A 13,910-nucleotide genomic window follows, 5' to 3' on the forward strand; every position below is an offset into this window, starting at 1 on the left:
ACAATGAAAAATACTATTTGTGTTACAGTATTTCTACAATATTTTTGTCAGTGATTTACAAATTGTTTTCTATGATCAAGATATTTGGCTTTTTCAGTGCATTTACCTAGAATTCATTCACATTTGACATTCTGCCAGTTTTCTACTAAACTTGGGCTACATGAAGTCAATATTCCTGCAGTCTGGGTACCTCTAACAGCATTAGTAATTTAGAGATTGTGGACGAAAGCATTGAGACATTGCAGCAAATTTAGAAGCAATCTGCCAATATAAAGCAAAAATTGCAAGCTAAGTGTAAAAAAAAAGCCTTAAGAAGAATGGGAGCTCCTTACTGCTACATTGTGTTCATTTAAGGTCAATAGGAAAGCACCTTGGGTGATGGTTTGTAGGTCACTAGTATTTTTAAACCAAGCACTTCATTCAGTTTTGGGGAAAATATTTTAAAGAACTGTAGACAGAAAATAGAGAAGGATTTTTGGAAACAATTAGTAGTGAAACAGAAAATTATGGAAACATTTCTAGAGATGGTAAAAGATTCAATCAAATCTTTACAGACTGGAAGAGCTGCAGAATTGGAGGAACCGTAAATGAAGTGTTGAAATATAGTACGATAAATTATATGAACTTTTAAGAAACCTTTTTGAAACATGTTTAAATAGTGAGTCCACCCCAGAAGATTTTGATGTACGATTTATATCAGCAATTCATAAGAAAGGAAAAAAAAAGGATGAGTTGACAGTTATAGAGGAATAACTGTGACTAATATATTTAGCAGACATTACGCAAAGATTATTAAACATTTTTAGAGAAAGAATACAGGGAAAAGGAGGTCAAAAAACAAGCTAGCATCAGAGCAGCAAGATTTAACTATAGACCATATATTGTTTGCAACAAATGCTGGAACATAAAAGTATTTGATATCACCCCTTCACTTAGTATTTGCAGACACAGGAAGAGCTTTTGATGATATACCATTATGCAGCTTGTGGAAGCCTTTAAAATCATGTAATATTAATACTACCATAAATAAAGCAAATCAGAACCTATATGAAAATGCTACTGCAGCAACAAAAGTACAAAACTCTCTCTCACCTGGATTTAAACTCACAAAGGGATTACATCAGGGATTTAGCCTATCGCTGTCTCTTTATAAAATATATTCAGAAAAAGCATTGGAAAATTGGAAGAAAACATGTAAGAACGTGGAATCCCAATAAATGATGGTACTATATCTTCACTAAAGTTTGATGGTGACCAGCTAATTTTGACACAAAATGAAGAAAACATTGAATATATCACCCAGAAATCAATGGAGTAGTTTAAATATGGTGCCTTGAACCCAACACAGCTAAAACAAAATAAACATTAATAGGAGGAACAAATTGAGATTTGGTACTGGAAGGATGGAGAGGAATAATTGCACATACTGAAGAGTATTAATTCAAGAATAAATGCTGAGAAGTTCACTATTCTAACATTAGATGTTATACACATGTCAAAAAAAATTTTGCATCACCCCGGTTGCTAGAACTCCTGAAGATAGATGTTGACTGTGGATATTGTATCACAGACATAGTCCCTTTGACTGTTCACAGATGTCACTAAACCCGCCCAAAAATGTAAACAACCATGCGTAAGCAGCACCTATTGGGAGGGAGGGGGGGGTGTCAAGCAGCCGATCAGTTCCAGTCATACCACCATGAAGGAGGTACATGGTTCGTGTTGTCTGTAGTTCAACCGTGCCTAGACCGTGAATACCGCAGTTCGATTATGTCTGCATTGTTACTTTGTGCCAGAAAGGGCTCTCAACAAGGGAAGTTTCCAGGTGTCTTGGAGTGAACCGAAGACGTGTTCTTTGGACATGGAGGAGATACAGAGAAACAGGAACTGTCAATGACATACCTCGCTCAGGCCGACCAAGGACTACTACCGCAGTGGATGATGGCTACCTACGGATTATGGCTCGGAGGAACCCTGACAGCAATGCTACCATGTTGAATAATGCTTTTTGTGCAGCCACAGGATGTTGTGTTATGACTCCAACTGCGCGCAATAGGCTGCATAATGCACACCTTCACTCCCAACGTCCATGGCGAGGTCCATCTCTGCAACCACGATACCATGCAGTGCGGTACAGATGGGCCCAACAACATGCCGAATGGACTGCTCAGGATTGACATCACATTCTCTTCACCTATGAGAGTCACATATGCCTTCAACCAGACAGTTGTCAGAGACATGTTTGGAGGCAACCCAGTCAGGCTGAACGCCTTAGTCACACTGTCCAGTAAGTGCAGCAAGCTGAAGGTTCCCTGCTGTTTTGGAGTGGCATTATGTGGGGCCGACGTATGCCGCTGGTGGTCATGGAAGGCGCGTAACGGCTGTACGATACTTGAATACCATCCCCCGACCAATAGTGCAACCATATTGGCAGCATATTGGCGAGGCATTCGTCTTCATGGATGACAATTCGCGCCCCCATCGTGCACATTTTGTGAATGATTTCCTTCAGGATAACGACATCACTAGAACTAGAGTGGCCAGCATGTTCTTGAGGCATGAACTCTATCCAACAAGCCTGGGACAGATTGAAAAGGGCTGTTTGTGGATGATGTGACCCACCGACCACTCTGAGGGATCTATGGCGAGTCGACATTGAGGAATGGGCCAACCTGGCCAAACAGTGCCTTGGTGAACTTGTGGATTAGCGACCACAAGGCAATTGATGCTAGGCTGAATACCATAACACATGCAACCATCAAAAAGAAACAAAAAGTACATACATTTAAAAAAGCTGATAAAAATGCTCTTAACACCTTTTTGAGAGACAGTCTCCACTCCTTCCGATCTGATCACATAAGTGTAGAAAATATGTGGAATGATTTCAAAGAGATAGTATCGATGGCAATTGAGAGATATATACCACATAAATTAATAAGTGATGGTACTGATCCCCCATTGGTACACAAAATGGGTCAGATCGCTGTTGCAGAAGCAACAAAAAAACATGCCAAATTTAAAATAAGGCAAAATCCCCAAGATTGGCAAAGTTTTGCAGAATTTCAAATTATAGTGCATACTTCAATGCAAGATGCTTTTAATAATTTCCATAACGAAATTCTCTTGGAATCTGGCAGAAAACCCAAAGAGATTCTGGTCACACCTAAAGCACACCAATGGCAAGACGCAATCAATAACTCCACTGCGAAATAACAATGGCGAAGTCACTGATGACAGTGCTACTGAAGCAGAGTTATTAAACAAGGTTTTCTGAAACTCCTTCATCAAAGAAGATGAAGTAAATATTCCTGAATTCCAATCAAGAACAATTGCCAAGATAGAAACATAGAAGTAGATATCTTCAATGTAGCAAAGCAGCTTAAATCACTTAATAAAGGCAAGGCCTCCGGTCCAAATTGTATACCAGTCAGGTTCCTTTCAGAGTATGCTGATTCAGTAGCTCCATATTTAGCAATTATATACAACTGCTCGCTCACAGGAAGTTCCGTACCGAAAGACTGGAAAATTGCTCAAGTCTCACCAATATCCAAAAAGGGAAATAGGAGTAATCCGCTGAATTACAGGCCCATATCAGTAATGTCAATTTGCAGTAGGGTTTTGGAATATATACAGTGTTTGAACATTATGAATTACCTTGAAGAAAACAATTTATTGACACATAGTTAGCACGGATTCAGAAAACATCGTTCTTGGGAAACACATCTAGTCACACAAATATTAAGGGTGTAAATTCAAATAAATACTGAGGGATTACAATTACAAATAACCTAAAGTGAAATGATCACGTAGATAATGTCGTCGGTAGAGCAAACCAAAGACTGTGATTCATTGGCAGAACACTTAGAAGGTGCAACAGGTCTACTAAAGAGACTGCTTACACCACGCTTGTGCGCCCTATTCTGGAGTATTGCTGTGTGGTGTGGGATCCACATCAGGTGGGACTGATGGATGATGTCGAAAAAGTTCAAAGAAGGGCGGCTTGTTTTGTGCTATTGTGAAATAGGGGAGATAATGCCACAAACATGATGCATGAATTGGAGTGGCAATCATTAAAACAAAGGCGTTTTCATTGTGACAGGATGTTCTCATGAAATTTCAATCACCAGTTTTCTCCTCTGATTGCGGAAATGTTCTGTTGGCACCCACCTACATGGGGAGAAAGGATCATCATGATAAAATAAAAGAAATCAGGGCTCGCGCAAAAAAATTTAAGTGCTCGTTTTTCCCCTGCACTGTTCGGGAATGGAATGGTAGAGAGACCACTTGAAGGTGGTTCATTGAATCCTCTGCCAGGCACTTTATTGTGAATAGCAGAGTAATCACCTAGATGTAGATGTAAATGCATACACTCACACATTCCCGCAAACACAACTGACACACATATGAGTAATGTCACAGACTGGCCTTGGCAGCCTGAGACAATGATCGTATATGTATGTGTGTGTGTGTGTGTGTGTGTGTGTGTGTGTGTGTGTGTGTGTGTGTGTGTTTGTTTGTTTGTTTGTTTGTTTAATTATTTCAGAAGAAGGCCTTCTCACTGAAAGCTTATGTGTTTAGTAGTCTTTATGTTGTGCCTGTCTGCAACTCAACATCTCCGCTGTATGGGAAGTTGCAATCTATCTTTATCATAATATTCACAGTACCATGGGTCACACAGTTAGAAACCTTACCCAAGTCACAGTATGTTTGCGTGATGATAATTTTTGGTTTATTGACTAGTATACCATTTATCAAAGTACATACAGCCACTTCAGTTGATAGTCCATTTTAAAATCAAGACTGGTTACTGCTGAGAATGATTGTTATGTCCTGTGAGTTTACAAATAATTTTGCACATTTTCTCAAAAATTTTTGTACGCTGGAAATGATGAGATAAAGTAGAAAATCTTTATCTACTTTTGTGTGAAGCGGCCTAGTATCATCATGTCTTAAATCTTTCTAGGAAGATAACAATATGTAAAAGATTCATTACACGAGCCTCTTAAAGCCCAAATGGTGCAACTGTTTGACTCACCATGGGTTATAGTGATAAAGATAGCATCCGGGAACCAATTTTGTGGTATGTTAATGGATGGATCCAGCAATGAATATTTTCTATCACATTCACATTAGCATATTAGTTTTTCTTTGTAAATATTTATTGTTTATTCTTGTTTCTCTGACATGTTCTGTGTTCTGGATGATCTCCTCACTATGATCTATTCAAATGAAAAGTACGTCTAATCTAATCCAATCTAATTTAACGCTGATCAGTGTTTTTTATTTTCTTGCTAGCTTATTACTAACTGTTAAAATTTACAGTTGCTTGTGTGGAATCTCTTACGAGTATAAAACACATCACCTTACACATAAAGTTGTAGGTAAATTCTACAATATTACATGGCCTGAAAAACAGAAAATGCCCCAACGACATCAATCAACACATGGCAGTACAATTAAAAATAAACTGCAGTTAACAATGTAAGAAAAGGCAGATTACTACTTACCATAGAGAAGACACGCCAAGTTGCAGACAGGCACAATTAAAAGTCACTCACTCACACAGCCTTCATCAGTTACTGAACACACACACACACACACACACACACACACACACACACACCACACACACCACACACAAGCAAGCACATCTCACACACACTTGACCGACAACTCCAGCATCTCAGGCCAGAATGCAACATCACGTAGGATGCAAGTGGCAATCTGGAGGCGATGGGGAAGGGGAAGGTATTGTAATGAATGGGTGGGGAGAGAGACGAACACTCTCTGGTGGAGTGTGCAGGGACTAGACTGCCAGCAGGTGGAACATCTGGAGGTTTTGGGGCAAGGAGGTGGGGGAAAAAAGGAGAGGATCGGGGAAAGATGGGCAGTTGCATTGGCAGAGGGCTGAAATAAACAGGATGAGAGATGAGAATAAGGAAGAGATAATAGGACAGAGGGGATGGAAACTGTTGGGTGGAGTATGTGGGGACAGTATGATACTGTAGGTTGAGGCCAGGATAATTACGGGAGAGAAGAATGTGTTGCAACGATAACTGCCATCTATGCAATTCAGAAAGCTGGTGTGGAGGGAAGAATCCACATGGCTTGGGTAGTGAAGCAGCCATTAAAATCAAGTGTTTTATGCTCAGCTGCATGCTGTGCCACATTGGTCGCGTGTGTGTGTGTGTGTGTGTGTGTGTGTGTGTGTGTGTGTGTGTGTGTGTGTGTGTGTGTGTTTTACTTACTGATGGAGGTTGTGGCCGAAAGCTATATGTGAGTCTCTTTTAATTGTGCCTCTCTCTCTCTCTCTCTCTCTCTCTCTCTCTCTCTCTCTCTCTCTATCTGTGTGTGTGTGTGTGTGTGTGTGTGTGTGTGTGTGTGTGTGTGTGTGTGTGTGTTTTTTTTTTACTGACAAAGGCTGTGGCCAAAAGCTATATGGCTGTTGACCAGGTATTATGAAGGCAGATCCAGTACTGCAAACAACCACCTACAGTTAAAATGTAATCTAAGAAATGAACAAAATCATAACAGATTCTGTAACACTGACAATAGTGTTAGTAGGTGGGCAATTGATTAAGGTCTTTATTGTACATAGTGATAGAAAGTAGTTGTATATTGCTTGACAGTTGCTAAGGAACAACAAGCTTGCTAAAGAACAGCTGCCAGTTGCCATGGAACAACCTACATTTGCTAAGTGACACCCTACCGGTGATAGTAAAAGGAAACGTAGAGGGCGGGACATGTTAACTTCAGTGAAGCCTGTGCACAAAAACTCTGTATGCATCAACAGTTCATGCATTACAGTGTCTGACGATCATTGTTGTGGAACTGATTTATGCAACATTCTGTGTGGTACGTCAACATGTCTGAAAGACATCATTTTGAGTGCTTACAATCATGAACGAGCAGTTGAAAGGCTCAGAGCTGGTCAAAGTGTCACTACTGTGGACAACAGTAAAGGATACATCCAAAGTTTCATCTTGGTATTAAAAAAGGCCATTGTATGTGGAAATGCTATGTGAAAGCATGCCAGTAGTTATAGATGGACCACCACCATAAGGGAATTGATACGTAATTCTAGTGACAAAAAGGAACAGACATCTCCCTCCTAGGCAGATCGCAGCGGACCTTTCAACTGCTAATGACACACATTTCTCTGTCAGAACCATTTTGCAGCAATTAAATCTGGCTGGTTTGTGTTCTTGGAATTCTGTTAAATGCATCTGACTTCAACCATACCATTGTCGAGAAAGAGTTCATTGTTGCAGCAAGTGTGTAGCTTGGAGTCAACTATAGTGGTCCAGAGTGATGGTCTCTGATGAATCCCACTTCACTGTGGCAAGTGATTCTGCACACCATTTAGTGTGGGGAGACAGGCGAACAGGTTACACACCACCGAATGTTCAGGAAGTCACTTGTATGGCCTAGATGTTGTGGTTTGGGCAAGCGTTATGCACAGTGGCTGAACACTGCTGCATGTATCTGCGCGGGGTGCCGTTACAGGACAGCGGTATTGCACGGAGATCATTCCAGACCATGTCCATCTGTTTTAGGAGTGTGGTAGGTGTCAACTTCCTGTTTATGGGCAACAATGCCTGCCCACACAGCAACACTGAGGTCTCGGACACACTGGAAAGTGAAGATATTGAACATATAGAATGGTCTACGTACTTCCTGGACCTAAACACTATAAAGCACACCTCAGAGGCTCTTGGCGGACATGTTTCTCAATGAACACACCCTCCCTGAACTATGCAAGAAGTGAAAACTGCCTTGAGAGAGGAATGGGACAATATCCTCCAAAGACTCCTCAATAGTTTGGTAGCTAGTACAAATAACAGCTGCAAAATGTGCATTAGTGGCTGGGGAGGGTATATTCATTGCTGAGAGTCCAATATTGACTTTTATCTCGGGAGTCTGATCTGAGTCAAAGATGAACGTTATATCTGTCTGCTACCCTGTATTTTCCATATGACAAAATGTGTACCTTTTTTTGTTAAATTTACCACTACACCTCATTGCCTCTGATTATTCCTGTCCTACAATGTGTGTGTTCCTTAGCAGTTGTCAAGCAGTATAGTATTAGCATTTTAGTATTACAGTTCTTTTTTAACTACATACCAGGAATAAATAATTAATACATATATTTACTATTTTAGCTTCTCAGGTAACAGACTGCACTGAAGAATAAATAAATCTCTTACCTGTTCTCTCTGGATTCCATTCGAATACCTTATTCTAGATTGCTCTCTCTACTTTCGTAATGTGCGCTCCTGCTGTCTCTAGTTTCTGTCATGTATCAGGTCTTCTAAACATAACTGATTTCTTGTCCTCCAGAGCTCCTCATTACTATTCTATTTGACCACCAGATATCCAGGATGTGACAGAGATATCTATCTTCATGTCTGCTTTCTAACTTTCACTGCAGTACAGAAAGACAGTCTTCACACTTGTATTAAAAATACAAATTTTTGTTTTGCATATGATGATTCTGTTTTGCCATAATGTTCTTCTGGCACCACACTAACCATATCCCCCCAGGGGACTCTCCACTCTTTGGTGGGGTCGTGCTTGGCTACCGTGGGGTCCCAGCCTTTGCAGCATTTTTTCCCTTGCGTGCGGCATGTCTATCCTCTTACTATTCTTTTTCCCCTCCCTCGGGGAACACGTCTGGGGTATAATTGAGAATGTTCTGCATTCTGTCACTGACGTACGAACAGTCTCACCTTTGTTTTTCACTCCCTTTTCCTTTCTTTGCTTCCCTTCCCCTCTCGTTCCTCCACTTCGGTGTGTGAGGGTCCTCTTTTTTTCTTCTTCCTCCACGTGCACTCATGAAGGCTGGCCCATGCGTCTGACACATAACAGGTGACTGGGTAATGTGTAGTTCCCAGCCCCAGGTTGACAGATAGGGTTCGCACATACCCCTGGTACAGGCCAAGCCCAGGGAGGAGTGACTACCTGAGCTGCAACCTTCTTCTGTCAGGTGTTCAGGTGGTGTGACCTGAGGTGTGAATAATCACCTAAGGTGGGTGCGCCCCCTTGTGAAGGGAGCCCCCATTTGGAAGGAGAGCACCATTGGAGACGTTGGCAATCATGGGGGATTTCCTCGCGATGGGTCAATCATCTTCCCATTCGACGTCTACAAAACATAAACATAATGAGGCTAATGATTCAAAGACCCTTCTCGCTCCACCGAGGTTCCTCATGGTTTCCTGTACTGAAGACGGTCAGTCCTTCACCACGGTAAACACGTTTATTATTGAGAAAGGTGTTGATGCAATTGCTGACCCTGTGAAATCCTGCTCTCGTTTATGGAATGGCACTTTGCTTTTGGAGACCACTTCTAATCCTCGAGCACAACAACTGCTCGCTGCGTCACTTCTCCACAGTTACCCTGTTCGTGTCGAGTCCTGTAGAACTTTGAATTCTTCCCATGGTGTAATTTAAGCTAGACTGCTTGACAGTCTAACTGAGGCCGAAATCCAATCTTACCTCTCTGATCAGGGTGTCACTGACGTCCATCATCTAATCAAAAAGGTAGATTCCTCTGTAGTGCCCACCCGCACCCTCTTTCTCCCCTTTGATAGAGTGGTGCTTCCGTCCAAGCTCAAATCAGGCTATGAAATTATGACTGTCCAGCTGTACATTCCGAACCCGATGCACTGCTAGCAGTGTCACCAATTCAACCCCACTAGAATGTCTTGTCGACACCCAGCCAAATGTGTCACCTGTGGTAGGGATATGTATGAGGGCGATTGTCCACCTCCTTCTCCCAGCCGTATCAACTGCAATGGCAGCTTTACCGCCTCCTCTCGGGATTGTCCCATGTATCTCGATGAGTGAGCTGTTCGAGAGACCCGGGTAAAGGAGAAAGTGCCTTGCCCCTGGCAAGTTACTGGCTAGTCACAAACCCTGTGTTCTCCCACCTGGTACCTGTAGTTCTGTTCTCGTTACCCCATCGCATCGTCCCCTTGTACTCTGCCTTCAGGAAACGAAATTGCGCCCACGTGACCACTTTGAGCTTTCAAATTTCTTACCGATTCGTTTTGACCTTCCCCCTGAGGTCAGCATTCCATCTCGTTGGGGTGTCATGCTGCTCGAACGGGATGACATTCATAGTCATCCCATCTCCCTGACTACCCATCTTCAAGCCATTGCAGTTTGCCTTTTCCTTCCCCACCTGACTTTTTCCCCCTCTACTATTTATGTCCCTCTGTAATTCGCTGTCACCAGGGCAGACTTCCTTCAGCTTATTGGGTAGCTACCTCCCCTGTTTTTGCTACTCAGTGACTTTAATGTGCATAATCCTCTTTGGCGTTCTCCCAGGACATGTCAGAGAGGTGCCCTCTTGGCTGATCTTCTTAACCAACTTTACCTCTTCTGCCTGAACAGTGGAGCACCCACTTTCCTTTCCGACTCCTCACACACCTATTCCCATTTGGACCTATCCTTGGGCACTTCCTAGTTTGTCCCTCATATTGAGTGGTCTGTTCTTTCTGACACCTACTCGAGCAACCATTTCCCATGTGCTATCTGTTTGCTGACTCCTACCCCCTTCACGTGCACGCCCAAGTGGCAGCTTCCTAAGGTTGACTGGCAGCTTTACTTCTCCCTGGTGACCTTCAAAGAACAAGATTTCCCCAGTTGTAATGACCAGGTCGACTATCATGCAAACATTGTCCTTACTGCTGCAGAACGTTCCATTCCTCACACTTCCTCTTTACCACATCATATCCCAGTCCATTGGTGGACTGAGGCGTGCCGTGATGCAGTTTGTGCATGGAGATGTGCTCTCCGCATTTTTAACCACCATCCTACGATGGCAAACAGCATTCATTATAAATAGATGTGTGCAAAGTCTCGTCACGTTCTTCAGGATAGCAAAAGAGCTAGCTGGATTTCATTCACTAGTTCTTATAACAGTTCCACACCTTCCTCTGTCATGTGGGCCAACCTCTGACAGCTCTCTGGGCCACGATCCAGTCCCTAATTTCCGGCCTGACAGTAGCAGATGATGTCATCGTGGGCACTATTGTTGTCTCCAACACCTTGGGCCACCATTTCGCAGAAGTTTCGAGCTCTTGCCACTGTCACCCTGCCTTTCTCCATCCGAAACGAGCAGAGGAGGCTTGGGCGATACCCTTCTCTTCTCCAAATCGTGAATTCTACAATGCTGCCTTTATTATGAGGGAGCTAGATCATGCTCTCAGTTCATCCCAATCCTCCGCCCCAGGGCCAGACGCCATCCACATTCACATCTTGCAGCACCTTTCTTTGCGGGCAAGCACTTTCTGTTTAACAGATACAACCACATCTCAGCGGAGGGCACATTTCCCGGATGCTGGCGTGAAGCCGCCGTCATTCCCATACCTAAGCCTGGTAAGGACAAAAACCTTCCTTCTAGCTACCGCCCCATCTCTCTTACTAGCTGCATTTGCAAGGTAATGGAATGTATGCTTCGTGCCTGGCTGGTGTGGTGGCTGGAGTCTCGCAATTTATTGACGAATGCACAGTGTGGTTTCCTTCAGGCGCTTTTAAAAGACTGTGTTTTCAAGGTGCGTGTGGGTTCTGCCTTGTCGGACACCTTTAACCAGGAAAATTGTGTGCCTCAGGGTTCCATCCTGAGTGTCATCCTCTTTGCTATCGCCATTAACCCTATCCCTGTCTCCCGCCGAGCATCTCCGGCTCCCTTTTTGTTGACGATTTTGCCATCTAGTGCAGTTCTCCATGGACCTGCCTCACTGAGTGGTGTCTTCAGCACTGTCTTGATCGTCTTTATTCCTGGAGCATCAACAATGGCTTTCACTTTTCCACTGACAAAAACCATCTGTATGAATTTCTGGCAGCACAAATTGTTTCTCCCACTATCTCTACATCTTGGGCCTGTTGCCTTTTCATTTGTTGAAACTATGAAATTCCTGGGGCTCGTGTTCAATAGGAAACTCTCTTGGTCCTCGTATATGTCTTACATGGCGGCCCGCTGTATTCGGTTCCTCAGTGTCCTACGTGTCCTCAATGGTACTTCCTGGGGTGCTGATTGAACAACCCTCCTCCATTTGTACTGGACCCTTGTCCAGTTGAAACTCAACTATGTGTGCTTTGTTTATGTGTCTGCTCATCCATCCCTCTTACGTTATCTCAACACTGTCCATCGTCGTGGCATCTGTGTGGCCATGGACACCTTTTACAGTAGCACGGTTGAGAGTCTGTATGCTGAAGCTGCTGAACTACTACTGTTCTACCGCCGTGACTTTCTCCTCAGTAGGTATGCGTGCCATTTGTCTGCCATGCATGGCCACCCATCCTATGCCTGCTTCTTCAATGATTCCTTTGGTCACCAGTACGGGGCGCATTCCTCTTCTCTGTTACCTCCTGGAGTCTGCTCTTGGCACTTGCTATGGTGGCTTTACTTCACACTACCTGCAACTTTCCCAGTTGGTGTGAACCTCCACCACCTTTTCTTCATGTAGTGGCCCATGTTAACTTTGGCCTTCATTCACTTCCTAAGGACACTACTGCAGCCTCAGTTTATCACCTTCTGTTTCACAACCTCACATGCAACTTCACAATAGTACCTTTGTATACACTGATGGCTCTCGGACTGACTGTGGGGTCGGATGTGCCTTTGTTTTTGGCACCTGTGTCTTTCGATAACGGCTGGCAAACTGCTCAGTATTTACAGCCGAGATCTTCGCACTTTACATACGGAGTACATATGGCGACACAGCCTTTTCAATTATGTCCTCTGCTCAGACTCACTCAGCACCCTTCAAAGTCTATGTGTGCTGGACACCACCCATCCTCTAGTGCAGCGGGTCCAGGAAAACTGTCATTTGCTCACTCTTGTTGGAGCCAGTGTGATCCTTCTGTGGGCTACTGGTCATTTCGGTCTGCCAGAAAACGAGGCTGCTGACAATGCTGCCAAGGCTGCAGTCCTCATACCTCAGCTCGCGAGTTCCTCTTTTCCCTCCAATGATCTTGTGTGTTGCTGTCTGTCAGGAGATGGTGTCCTTTGGCATTGCCAATGGTTCTCCCTTCATGGTAATAAGCTCAGGACTATTAAACCTCTCCCAGTGGTTTGGACGACCTCCTCTTGGCCTCCCGCCGGGAGGATGTCATTTTAACTAGACTGCGTATTGGTCACTGACTTTTTATCCATTTCATAAGTAGCGTTATCCCACCACTTTGTACACATTGTGCCCAAGTTTTTACTGTCCGCCACTTCCTGATGGGATGCCATTTTTTAACCATTTACATTGTTGCTTAGGTTTGCCATCTGAGTTATCGGCCGTTTTAGCAAATGACCCACAAGCTGCTGACTGCCTTTTACTTTTTATCCACCAAAGCAGTATGGTGACGGCCATTTAATTTTTAGTTTATGACCTCCATTTCAGTATGGTTTTTTTAGCCCTCTTTCCATTTGTCTATTGTTTAGCTGTCTTCTATTATGTCAATCGGGACTGACATATAGTTGAAACTTCCTGGCAGATTAAAACTGTGTGCTGGACCGAGACTCGAACTCGGGACCTTTGCATTTCACAGGCAAGTGCTCTTCCATGTGAGCTACACAAGCACGACTCACGACCCGCCCTCACAGCTTCATTTCTGCCAGTACCTCCTCTCATACCTTCCAAACTTCACAGAAGCTCTTCTGCGAACCTTGCAGAAGTTGCACTCCTGGAAGAAAGGATATTGCAGAGACATGGCTTAGCCACAGCCTGGGGGATGTTCCCAGAATGAGATTTTCACTCTGCAGCAGAGTGTGCACTGATATGAAACTTCCTGGCAGAATTGAAACTGTGATGAAAGATGTCGAGTTCGAGTCTTGGCATGGCACACAGTTTTAATCTGCCAGGAAGTTTCATCTCAGTGCACACTCTGCTGCAGAGTGAAAATCTCATTCTGGA

At 43.5% G+C, this 13,910-nt stretch overlaps 1 protein-coding gene across 1 annotated transcript in view; it reads left to right on the forward strand.

Moving 5' to 3' along the window:
* The window catches only part of LOC126473372 (uridine diphosphate glucose pyrophosphatase NUDT14-like), a 90,698-nt gene that overhangs the window by 17,365 nt on the left and 59,423 nt on the right, over positions 1 to 13,910 (forward strand). The gene's annotated exons all lie outside the window — the stretch shown is intronic.

Source organism: Schistocerca serialis, chromosome 4 (assembly GCF_023864345.2).
Source record: "Schistocerca serialis cubense isolate TAMUIC-IGC-003099 chromosome 4, iqSchSeri2.2, whole genome shotgun sequence".
In the NCBI taxonomy this organism is placed as follows: domain Eukaryota; kingdom Metazoa; phylum Arthropoda; class Insecta; order Orthoptera; family Acrididae; genus Schistocerca; species Schistocerca serialis.